This window comes from Panthera tigris, chromosome A3 (assembly GCF_018350195.1).
Source record: "Panthera tigris isolate Pti1 chromosome A3, P.tigris_Pti1_mat1.1, whole genome shotgun sequence".
Classification (NCBI taxonomy): domain Eukaryota; kingdom Metazoa; phylum Chordata; class Mammalia; order Carnivora; family Felidae; genus Panthera; species Panthera tigris.
The window spans coordinates 108,809,261-108,820,972 of NC_056662.1; positions in this window are offsets into that span (position 1 = coordinate 108,809,261).

Below are 11,712 nucleotides of genomic sequence, written 5' to 3' on the forward strand. Positions count from 1 at the left end.
CCCCTGCTAATCCTTCATAAAGAATCATGCCCATCCGGGCTCCTAGCGACCCATGAGAATAACCGCAAAGGAGCATGAGGGTCAGGAAAAGTCAACTGGCTCAATCATAGCTCTTCCAGAGTCCCTTGTAGTGCTCTACCTGGCATGGACACATTCAGCATGGAGGAGAGTGAAGGGAAGGAGAAGACAGTGTCCACTTTTCAGTGTTCATTATCAATGATGATGGTGAGGAACACCAATTGAGACCCCCCCTTCTAATTTTTAACTCTTGCAGAGTACTCAAATGTCACCACCATCACCACCATCACCATCACTATCATCATCATAGTTCATGTTTGCTGAGTATTTATTACATGCTGTACAATATTTTAAGATCTTGTTACAAATCCTCATAACTCATAATACATCTGTATGGGAGATACTGTCATCCCCGTTTTACAGATGAGGAGAGGGACACGCTGAGCTCAGGTCATTGGCCCAGCCGGTCAGTAGGGCAGGCAGGACCCCAAATCCCAGGTAGTCTGACTCAAGAGTTCACAGCTCCAATGTTACATTTTACTGCCTTTCACAAAATACAAACTGATTGTGGATATCTGATTCTATTTTTGCATAAAGTTTTAAAACTTTTCTTTATTGTATGTAATACCCAGTAGAGCTAAGACTTTCTTATTATTGTTATTATTATTATCATTGTTTTAGCAATTTTAGATATGATACCAATCCCTCTTTGGAGCAAACTTTCTCTATTTGGAGGGAAATAACCAGAAAGGGCTCTTTGGTTACATAGATATAAAACGTGCTCATGTTTGCTTGGAGAAAAGTGAAGTTAGCATAAACCCGGACACACAGGCTACCGCCCATCCTATTAAGTTCTGTTTTGTAATGTAAATGCAACGTGTTTTTAGGACGGCCATATCCTTACAGAATTAGAGAAGTTTTTTGGTTTCTTAATACAGACAGGAACTAACTGCATGGTTGGAACAGCCCACACAGTGTTGTTAAAGACTAGATAACCCAGAATTTGGAAGGCAGAGCTCACTCTCTGGGTAGTGGTGGGAGTTTCCCCCTGAAGGAGGTGGATGTTTTACTGTCTGTCATTCTGTGCTCAGAAGGGAGCAGGAAACCAGGGGAGAGGCCTGGAGATGCTTGGTGGGCCCTGAGCTTCTGGGGACAAGGCAGAGAGTTGTGGGTGGGAAAGCGGGAAGTCAGAGGCTGGGGATTGACCTGTGAGCCCTCACTGCAACTCTTTGTGGTACTCACTATGCTACTGTCTGTTATTCTTGGACCATCCCTAGGCTTTCAGTTAAACTCCAGGGCCTGGTCTTAACTGTGCTTTGGGCATTTGAAAAGCAGACCAATGCTCACAATAGGAGGCAGATTTGGCTACCAGTGCTCTGGAAAAACACGTGGCTGCGTGGGGAGGGCTGGGGGCCGTGCATGGACATGTCAGCATGCCTCTTGGAGTTCTAGAACTTACAGCGGGAGAGGCACCCAGTAGGAGAAAGGATAACCCATTTGAGAGAAAAAAGAGGTTTGGTCGACCAGAGTTGGGTATTAAAGGACATTCAGTCACAGTTTAAAGAAGTCTGGAATAAATCTAAGTTATATTGAAACAATTTTCACTCTGAACAATAGCAGCGAAACCAGCTTGATACATAGTAGATGTGATGCTTCATTTTGATAATCAAGTGTTTGTGAAAACTTAGAGACACATTTATAATGAAACAAAATTCTTAAGGATCCTCAGTGTTATTTGTATTATAATATTACTTAAATATAGAACAATATAAAACTAGGTTAAAAGCCCTTATCCTTGTGGTTCTTAGCCAACCATAAAACCAAAATAAATTTCAAAGTTACTACAAACAAAATTACAAACGTGCACTTTTATTAACAATAGAAAGTTAATGTAATTTGTCATTTGTTGAAACTGACTGACCAACATGGTTGAAGAGGAGAAAGGAGCTGGATTAGTTCAGTTCTACATTTTGTCTGTGGCGAGCTAACATAGAGAGAGTACTATTCCGGTAAGTGAAGTATTTTTAAAAATTGCAAAATTCCAAAGCTTTATTTTCTAGTTCAGGATACGCAAAACCAAATTTAACAATAATAATGATAATAATTCTGCTAGTGTGCAATCCTCAAATGCCAATTTTGATGATCTACCACTTGATAGCTTCATAAAACTGCCTTATATGCTCAAAGATGAGGCTACATTTGTAGCATTTTTGAAACCTGCATTTCATGGGAATGTAATACAACGACGGTGTCAATCAGAAACAGAACATTTTCCATTGTGCATTTCCTCCTCACCAACTGCAAGCTGGTATGAACAAAGAGGCCGCTGGTAATATATCTGCTCACTACCTACGTGAATGCGCCGCTCCTGGCTCAGCTCTGGTTCAGCATGCCTACACCCTCATGGGCGTGTGCTGGTGCAATTCCCCCTCCCCACCCCCTTTTTTCCATTGCAAAACCTTCATTCAAACCCTGTGCTTTGTCATTGTCCTCTGTGTGATGCAAATACGAACAGAAAACAAAATCCCAAAAGCAAGCACTGAACTCATTATTATGTGGTTGTTATGGACTAAATGTTTGTGTCCTCCCCCAAAATCCATACCTTTAACCTCTAACCCCCAGGGTGACAGTATTTAGAGGTGAATTGGGCTTAGATGAGGTCGTGAAAGGGAGGCCTCCGTGATGGGATTACTGTCCTTACAAGAAGAGGAAAGGCCAGAGTTCTGTCTCCAAGTGAAGACACAGAGAGAAGTGCCCATCTGCAAGCCACTGGGAGGGCTCTCGCCAGTAACTGAATTAGCTAACACCTTGATCTTGGACTTCCCAGTCAGACAGTGGTCATCCAGAAGATAAAGTAGAGATTTGATTATTTTTTTTAAGGTTATCATCAAAATGATACTCTCCCTCCCCCCAGATAAATTCTTGGGCAGAATACAGACATCCTCAGGAATATATCCACAGACTCTAGCCTGAGAACCAGCAGGGTGCTTAGACTTCCCAGGCAGCTCCAGCTCGGATGTAAGAACAGGACAATCATAACAGCCATGGATAAGAGCCTCCTCTGGGAGAATTCTAGACCCCCTCAAACTCCTTCAAAATAATTCTGGGTGTCCCTGGATGTATCTCAAGCTCTGAAAATGAGTTCTCACAGCCACCATGTAGTGTCAGCCATATTCCCTCCCCCCTCCCCACCCCCCTGCACCCTACCCCCCCCCCACCCCCCACCCCCCCCCGTTTGCTTGACAACACCTCTGGTCACTGCTGAGAAAGAAAAACATACGTTCTGTCCCTCGATGCCCATTAAGGCCACCACCCCAGCTGTTTCTGCTTAGCAAGGGTCCCACTGCCTTAGTCCGTCACTGTTGCAACGTCAGTGCCCAACTCAGGGCCAGAGTGCAGGTGGCAAAGCCAAGGGCACCAAGATGGTGGCACACGAAGGTGTGTCTGCAGTTGTTGCTATTGGAGCTGCTGATGCCTTGGCTTCAGTGCATCCCATGGGAGTTTATGCAGCGACTGCCTTCCTGGTCAGTCCAGGGCTCAGGCTAGAAGCCAGGTCGGGTTAAAGCTTTATTTCAAATCACTGCTCCCTTCTTACATACCCGTACTGTTCTGGAACCAAACTGGGACACTGCAACTCTGTTATCTTTAGGCGTTTTTTCTTCTCGGCCTCGGGAGACATATCTAGAAAGAAGTTGCTGTAGCCGAAGTCAAAGAAGTTACTGCCTGTGTTCTCTTCTAGGATTTTTATGGGTTCAGGTCCCACGTTGAGGTCTTTCATCCATTTTGAATGTATTTTCGTGTATGGTGTAAAGAAGTGTCCAGTTTCATTCTTTTGCACGTTGCTGTCCAGTTTTCCTAACACCATTTGTTAAAGAGACTGTCTTTTTCCCATTGGCTATTCTTTCTTTCTTTGTCAAAGATTAATTGTGGGCTCATTTCTGAGTTTTCTCTTCTGCTCTATTGATCTATGTGTCTATTTTCGTGCCAGTGCCATACTGTTTTGGCTACTACAGCTTTGTAATATAACTTGAAGCCTGAAATTGTGATGCCTCAGCTTTGCTTTTCTTTTGCAAGGTTGCTTTGGCTTCTCCAGCCAAAACATTTGTGGTTCCATACGAATTTTAGAATTGTTTGCTCTAGCTCTGTGAAAAATGTTGTTGGTAAACAAAATACATTTTTTTTAATGGTGATCATCTTCTGATCTGTTGCCTCCCTATACCTGAATAAAATTAAAATCCCAGGTACATTTTAAAACAACTGGGAACCTGCTATGGTCGGAGAGCAGGATGATGAACTCCTGAGAACAGAGACCTGGTTTTAGTTGTCTTCAAATACCTCAAAACGTGGTATCCATGTTCCCTCCCTTTTATTTTCCTACTTCTCTGCATCACTGGTAAACTTTGCTTGGATGCCAGACATTGTGAGCTTATCTCGGTGGGTGGTGGATATTTTTGTATTCCTATAAATATTCTTCAACTTTGTTCTGGGACACAGTTGAGTTGGCTGAAAACAGATCCTTTCATTTTTTGCTTTGAAGAGTTTTTAGGCAGGACCAGAACAACATTTAGTATAGAGAGAATTTTCAGCCACTCTTGAGGTAAGACCCTTCTGAGCACTCTACCCAATGCCCTGCGAATTATTAGGTTTTTCAGCCTGGCTGGTAGAAATAGGCATGAGCCTGCTGTAAGCATGCCTACGGTTCCTTCTAATCCTTTCAGGTGGTTCTTTCCCCAGCTTTGGGTAGCCTCCCCACCACACATGCTAATCAATACCCTGCTAAGTGGAGAGGGGCCCTCCATGGATATCTGTGGTTCTCTCTATAGTACTCAACAGTACCCTGCCCTGTGGCCTTCAGTGTCCCAGCCTCTCAACTCTGTCTCCTCAACTCAGGGAGTCCATTGGGCTCCTCCCAGGGTCCCCTCTCTGGGATTTGGCCCAGAAACGCCCTCAAGGTGATCACAGGGACAAGTATAAGGCTCACCTTGTTTGTTTCCCTTCTGGTAGGGGTCACTAACCACTACCTGATGTTCAGCATCTTGAAAAACATTCTTTCACTGAACTTATCAGATACTTTTCTTTCTTTTCTTTTTTTTTTTCAGGAAGGCCAGCAATTTCAGTCCCTATTGCACCATCTTGGCCAGCAGTAAATCCCCAAAGTGTTTCAGAAAGTAGTTATAGCAATCTACACAGACAACCGCACGGTGTAGGTGCTGCTGTCCTCTACCTTCTCACAAACCCTTGCTATTTTCAGACTTTCTCATTGTTTTCAGGATTCAACTAGTTCACATAAGGGACTTAACACAATTCCCACAAAGAGATCTAAAATTTAAAGGAAAGAGGACAATATTTAATTCAAGGAATGAATCTCAGGGAGCCTAGGTGGCTCATTCGGTTAAGCTACTGACCCTTGATTTCGGCTCAGGTCATGATTTCATGGGTTAGTGAGTTCAAGCCCGTGTGGGGCTCTGTGATAACAGCTCCAGATCCTGCTTGGGATTCTCTCTCTCACTCACTCTCTCTCTCTCTCTCTTTCTGCCCCTCCCCTGCTTGTACTCTCTCTCAAAATAAAGAAACATTTTTTTTTTTTTTAAAAACTTAAGGAATAAATCTCTAATCATGAAATTGCAGGCAGGAGTGCATTAAATGAGGGCATGCCAGCACCAGAGGAACTGAGTCCAATACTCTTTCCCATCAAATGTTTCTATTTGTTTATTTAAGGAAAGCAAAGTTGTTAACTCATGAAAGCTAATAGTTCTGTGAAATGGAGGTAACATTTAATGCCTATACTATAAATCAGAGAATCTTGGAAGCATTTGATTCCATGAACGGAGAGAACCCTAGATACTCTGGACAAAAGCTTCCTAGTGAAAGTCCAGAAAAAGACACAGAGATTAAGTGCACATATGCATACACAGGATAGCCAGGGTCAGAGGGCCAGCATCAGATGCCCACTTTGGTCACTCTGTGAAACCCCTGCCTCCCTGGGGACCGTGTTGCTACTGTTCAAAGCACTTATAATTGTTTCTTTGAAAATGGCCATACTCTCCAGACAAGCTCTCAAGGAAGGAATCTAATTATTGTGAAGTTATTGAATTCTATAGGTAACTTCTCGGGGTAGACAGAGCCTTTATTTCATTTTAAGAAAGAGTGTTTGGAATTACTCAAAATGGGCTGTTTTGTCCCTCCCACATGGTTTGGAAGGAGAAGCGGGGGAATTCTTCAATTCCTCCTCTACACCTGGCCCTCATCAAACTTCGCAAACTCCCAACACTGTGTGGAAGCCTTTGGCTTAAGGCGGGGGGGGGGGGGGGGGGGGGGGGGGGGGGGGGGTGGGGAAGGCAAAGCTCGAGTAGTGAGCATACTCATTAAACTGTACAAATGTCTCCATAATCTTCATTTTATTTAATTTTTAGTCTTTCTGCATCCATAGTCCTCATTCTGAAATAACATTTGTTTTGTGGTTGCTGACGAATGTGATGAACCGGTCCAAAATCTGCATTCCACAGTTCTTTACAACAGACCAAAATAGCATTCTTGTTCACGCTAGGATACTCCAATGTTGGCACGCTTCCTGGCCAACTAGCAGAGGGCTAACGGAAAGTAGTTGATTCCTTAGTGCTAGCACATCCTCTGTAGAGTTACAACATCGTTTCCTCCGAGCAAGAAACAAAGCTGTTTCTTTCAACGCTTTCTGCTACCTTCTCCCTTAGTCTAACAACAAGGGTGCATTTCCACAAGAAATGCGAGACAAGGGTCATCACAGCGTTCGTTTCTGGAAATAAAATGGTCTCACGTCCTCGTAAATGTGAGTTCCGGGAGTTCACTGGCGAAAATTAATGAAATGTTTTCCATCAAAGAACTTTATTTTGGAGGCTGTAAAATTCAAACGGCCAACAAGCCTTCCACATAACAAGCCAAATTGTGAGTTTCTCAGATTTTGTTTTAAAAGAATGGTAATCTGTATCTCTTATGGACTCCTCAGGAAACATTTGTAGCAGAAAGAGGTAGTTCAAACTTTGCTGGAAAGTGTCGGAGTTTTGTTGCCCACTTCAGACCCATGAGACTAGAGGAAACAAAGGGCCCAGGGGAGTTGTTTAAACAACTATTAGTTCCTATTCAAGATCCTCCCATATCCAAAACCAAGACAAGATCTTGAAGACGAAGCTTCTAATCATGGCATTTCCTTTCTCCATGAGCATTCGGCGCTTTCACACTTGACCGCAGAGCCCCCTCTTAGGGTAAAACCATTCATTCAAGAATCTAAAAGAAGCAATCTTATCAGCTGGATCCAGAAGCTCAGATAGTATTGCTGGCCTCACAGCTGCTGGAAGGAAACTTCAGGATCACTTTCAAGGTACCCTCCCTTCCTGCCACGTCTGACAAGCAGTGATGGGACCTTGCAAATGTCTCTGGCCATTCCTACTTGAGCCGTTCTTCAGGCCCTATCATCACTTGTGTGACTATAAGCCCCCTTGGGGGTGTCCCCGCCTCCTGTCTCTTTTCATTCCCAGCAGTGTTGCCAGATGGACCCTGCAGAGACACAAACAGCCTGGCTCATTGCTGCACATTGGGGTCTCCCCCTTTGTCCTGTGGCTTGGCTTTTAGACGGCCTTTTGTAGAGAGCCCCAGGGGCTAAGCAGGGTGAGCCCCGAAGCCCTCCCTCCACCTTGAAAGAGCTGCGTCTCATCTATCTCTTTTGAATTTTGGAGTTCAGATGAAAGAATTCATTGAAAAGGAAGCTTGTTTCTTAAAACAAACGAACAAACAAAAACCCCTTACAAACCACTGGCCACAGAACAGCCCATCTTACCCAGGAGCCTCGTCTCCTGCTCCTTCCCCGGTGCCCTACAGCGCCAAGCCCTCCTCAGGGGCATATCCCCTGCTGTTTCGGCGCTCTCGCATCCCTTGTCGACCGCCTTTCTGCCTTTACCTGCCCCGCTGAAGAACGCCTCAGCAACCTTGAAGGCACAGCCTGTTACTTCGTCACTGACCCTTCTTCACTTCCAAGTCAATTATCACCATCTTCAAACTCCCAATGGGACCTTTGGCCTTACATTGGCACTTCATCTGCCTTTCTTCCTGGGACCCCATCTCATTGATCCGCAAATCCCTGGCACTGAGCACAGCTTTCTTGGCACGTGGTAGGCATTCTCAAGTTCGTGGACACCCTCGTGTTGTGTAAACCCAAACCCTTCCCCTCTCGCTTGTATTAATGCCTGCGTATGAGAGCTTCTAAATTCAACCCTTAAGAACAGATCACCAAATAAACAAACAAAATCCACTTATCATGTACCCAGAAAAGAACCTTGGAGGAGGGGGGAAATGTGGGCGTGACCGAACAAAACAGAATCGCAGCTGATGAACCAAACCCACACAAGTTGGGAGTTTTGCGGAAATCTATAATTTGGTCACCTTTGGAAACTCCCAGGAGCTTGTAAGCACCCGAGTGAGCTGGTTTTGGAGGACGAGAATGACACCTGACTTTATTTTATGTACAGTACCGTCTCACTAATTCAGAAGACAAGTAGGACAACAGTTTGAATTAATGAAATCCTGTTTCACAGGATGCTTTTAACGTAATTTTTTTTTCACACTCTAGACTTAGTTTAATAAAAGCACAGGAGCCTTTAACATGGACACATTCATCATATGCAAATCAAATTGTTAATCACTTGAGAAAAGTTTGGTCTGCTGTTTGTATCATTGATTCCATTACACACATTACTTTCCGAAGACAGACCAAAGGGAAACTTCATGACACTTGTTCAGATGACCACAGTTCTGAACGGGGTTCATATGAATTAAAAGGATGTCAACATAATTGTGATTTTCCAGCAAATATGCATTGACACATAGTATTCCCAAGGCTGGAATGAAGAGCTGGGCTCAGAAGAGCTGCTCTGTACTTACTTCACGTTTCCAAATTATTTTCATGGTGAATTTAGCCAGTTTTCCATGGCTCACGAAACTCCAGGCTGGCTTGGGTTTCCCGCTTCCTTCTTTGGCAAGACTGCACCAAACCTTTTCAAGAGATGTGTTCTTACTTAGAGGAAAGGAAATATCGGATCCAAGCCATTTTACACGCACCAGATGCCAAGCACCAAACAAAGCAGCTCAGCTTTTCAAAGATTTGATATCGTAACTATAGCCACTTGAGTAAAAGCTCAGTCCAGAATAGCCAAGTTAAATAAGGCAGAAGTAGGGCTAAATTGATCTTCACGTCTAGTGTTCATAAATCTGCATGAAGAAGTTCTGAATCAAAGAAAATAAATTACAAATGTGTAATACTGGCTCACGCCCAGTGGATTTGCATGTTTCGGAGGAGAAACACGTGTCTTGGGGTTGCTGTGGGGACTGTCTTTTCTCAGTGCAGGATGAGTTTGGAGCTGATTATGGAAATGGAATCAAGAAAATCCTGGGATTCTAGAAGACAGCACCTTGGGAGATCACCCACCTGGAATTCTCGCCTCCAAGGAGGAGGAGGAGAGAACCAGTCTCATCGATGTCTTGAGAGCCATTGAGACATTGGAGTGGATTTCAGTGGCTTTCACAGGAGACCCACTGCTTCATTGATCCCTAGATGAGCGTCTCAGACACAAGAATACAGAACTGCAAAGAATGAAACCTGTATCATAGGTCCGACAGGATTGGTGGAATTTCTGGCCCCAAGCAGAGGAAACATTCTGAGGTCAGGTAAGTGGGAGGGAGTTGAACTGAGGAGGAGGCTGACTTTCTAGCAAGTGCACTTATTTGCTTATAGTAAATGCCTTTGGCAATGGCGACACTTGTCTCCTTCTCAGAGAACTATCTCCAGGCAAGGGTAGGATCTTTCATTGCTAAACTCCACTGCACGGCACACACAGACAACACAATGTGAAAAGTGCCCCTGGAGCCCTGCACTGAGGAATCCCTCCTCCATGTATGACCCTGCCCTCTTGGCTGCAGCTGACTGGACCTGGGCATGAATATGTGACCAGGCTGAGCCAATCAGAGCAACCAGATTCCCTCTTTTAAGAATTTGGAATTGAGTTGAGAAACTTCCAATTAATCTAGGTTGTTCCCATATAAAAAGACAAAGTACCCTTTGTCTTCTGGAACAGGTTGTGTATATGCGTTGGGTGCTGGTTGGGGAGTGGGTAGTCTTCTACCTGAGGCTACATGTTCTGGAAAAGGAGAAGAATGTAGGTGATAACAGGAGAGAAGTAGCTGCAAGAGATAAGAGGCCCTGTAGAGACAGCTGACAACTTCTGTTCCTGGCTGCAGACCTCTCCTGAGGCCCAGCTGCATTTCTGTTCTTGGGTTCCATGAGATCTCTCTGTCTTTAAAATGAAAAGTGTTGGGGTGCCTGGGTGGCTCAGTTGGTTGAGCGTGCAACTTCAGCTCAGGTCGTGATCTCGCAGTTCAAGAGTTCAAGCCCCGCATTGGGCTCTGTGCTGACAGCTCAGAGCCTGAAGCCTGCTTCAGATTCTGTGTCTCCCTCTCTCTCTGCCCCTCCCCTGCTCATGCTCTGTCTCTCTCTTTCTTTCTCTCAAAAATAAGCAAAGAAAAAAATAAATACATTAAATAAAATGAAAAGCGTTACCAAAAGTCACTTAAGTTATTGGCGATTACTACTAAACTAAGAATTTTAACAGAGGTACTAAATAATATAATCACGTATGAGAAGATAGGCCTTTTGTGCTAGAATGGCCTCCCTCCCCTTTGTAAGCGATGCTTAATCAGGGAGAACTAGATGTAAACCAAATAGGCTTTCTATTATCAATGCACTCTCAGGGCCCTCTAAGAGCAGCCACATTGACTGTGTAATCTGGCCTCACTGTCAGTATGTTTTTCTGTTGTAAAGTTCTTCAAATTCAACCTGTTGTGTTACTTGCTGCAGCTCTGGCCTTGTTCTTATGGTTCTCATCTAAGTGGATTTGGAGAATAAATGACAACCAACCACTCTTGGAATAATAACTTCAAGTGCTAGACGTGGAAATGGGCAGAAATTTCGAGCTAACTTGGTTCAACCCTCTAATTTGTCAAATGAGGAGTCTGAGACCACAGAGGCTTATGTGATTTGCCCAAGGTCACATGTCTAATTGTGGCAGAGCAGGAACTAGAACCCAGATTACAAGCTGCCCCAAAGCCAGATTTCATCCAAAAGAAATGCTAAAAGCAAAGCCAGTCATGTTTCTGCTTGTTAATTTTAACTTCCAGTTATATGATCTGGAGAGCTTCTAACTCTGGGACACTTTCACGGGAAAATTCCTTGCCAAATAGCTGAATGGTTTCTCTGTTTAATTACTGACTCAAGAGTATATAGTTAAGTCATCGGGCTTTTAAGATCATCTTTGCAATTTTGTACTTACTAGGATAAAAAGAACCTTCTGAATTTTGAGTTTATAGATCTCATTAAAAGACTGTACTCAAGAAGTCAGTCAAGTTTTAGAAAAGTGTACACCACATGAAGTTAAAATTGTTCTAGACCCCTACCCCGCCTCCCAAGAAGGAGGGAAAAAGAATATACACTTAACTATGTGTTAATGGTGTGTTTGTGAGTCATGACCAAGTCCATTTTCAGTATGAGTTATGGGTGGAAATGGCTCTTATTATCACCATTTAATATAACTTTGGTTTCAGATAGAGTATAGAAACACATATGTAAGGTGATTTAATCCCCCTGAGTCTATAATGCTTCTCTAACATTGCATT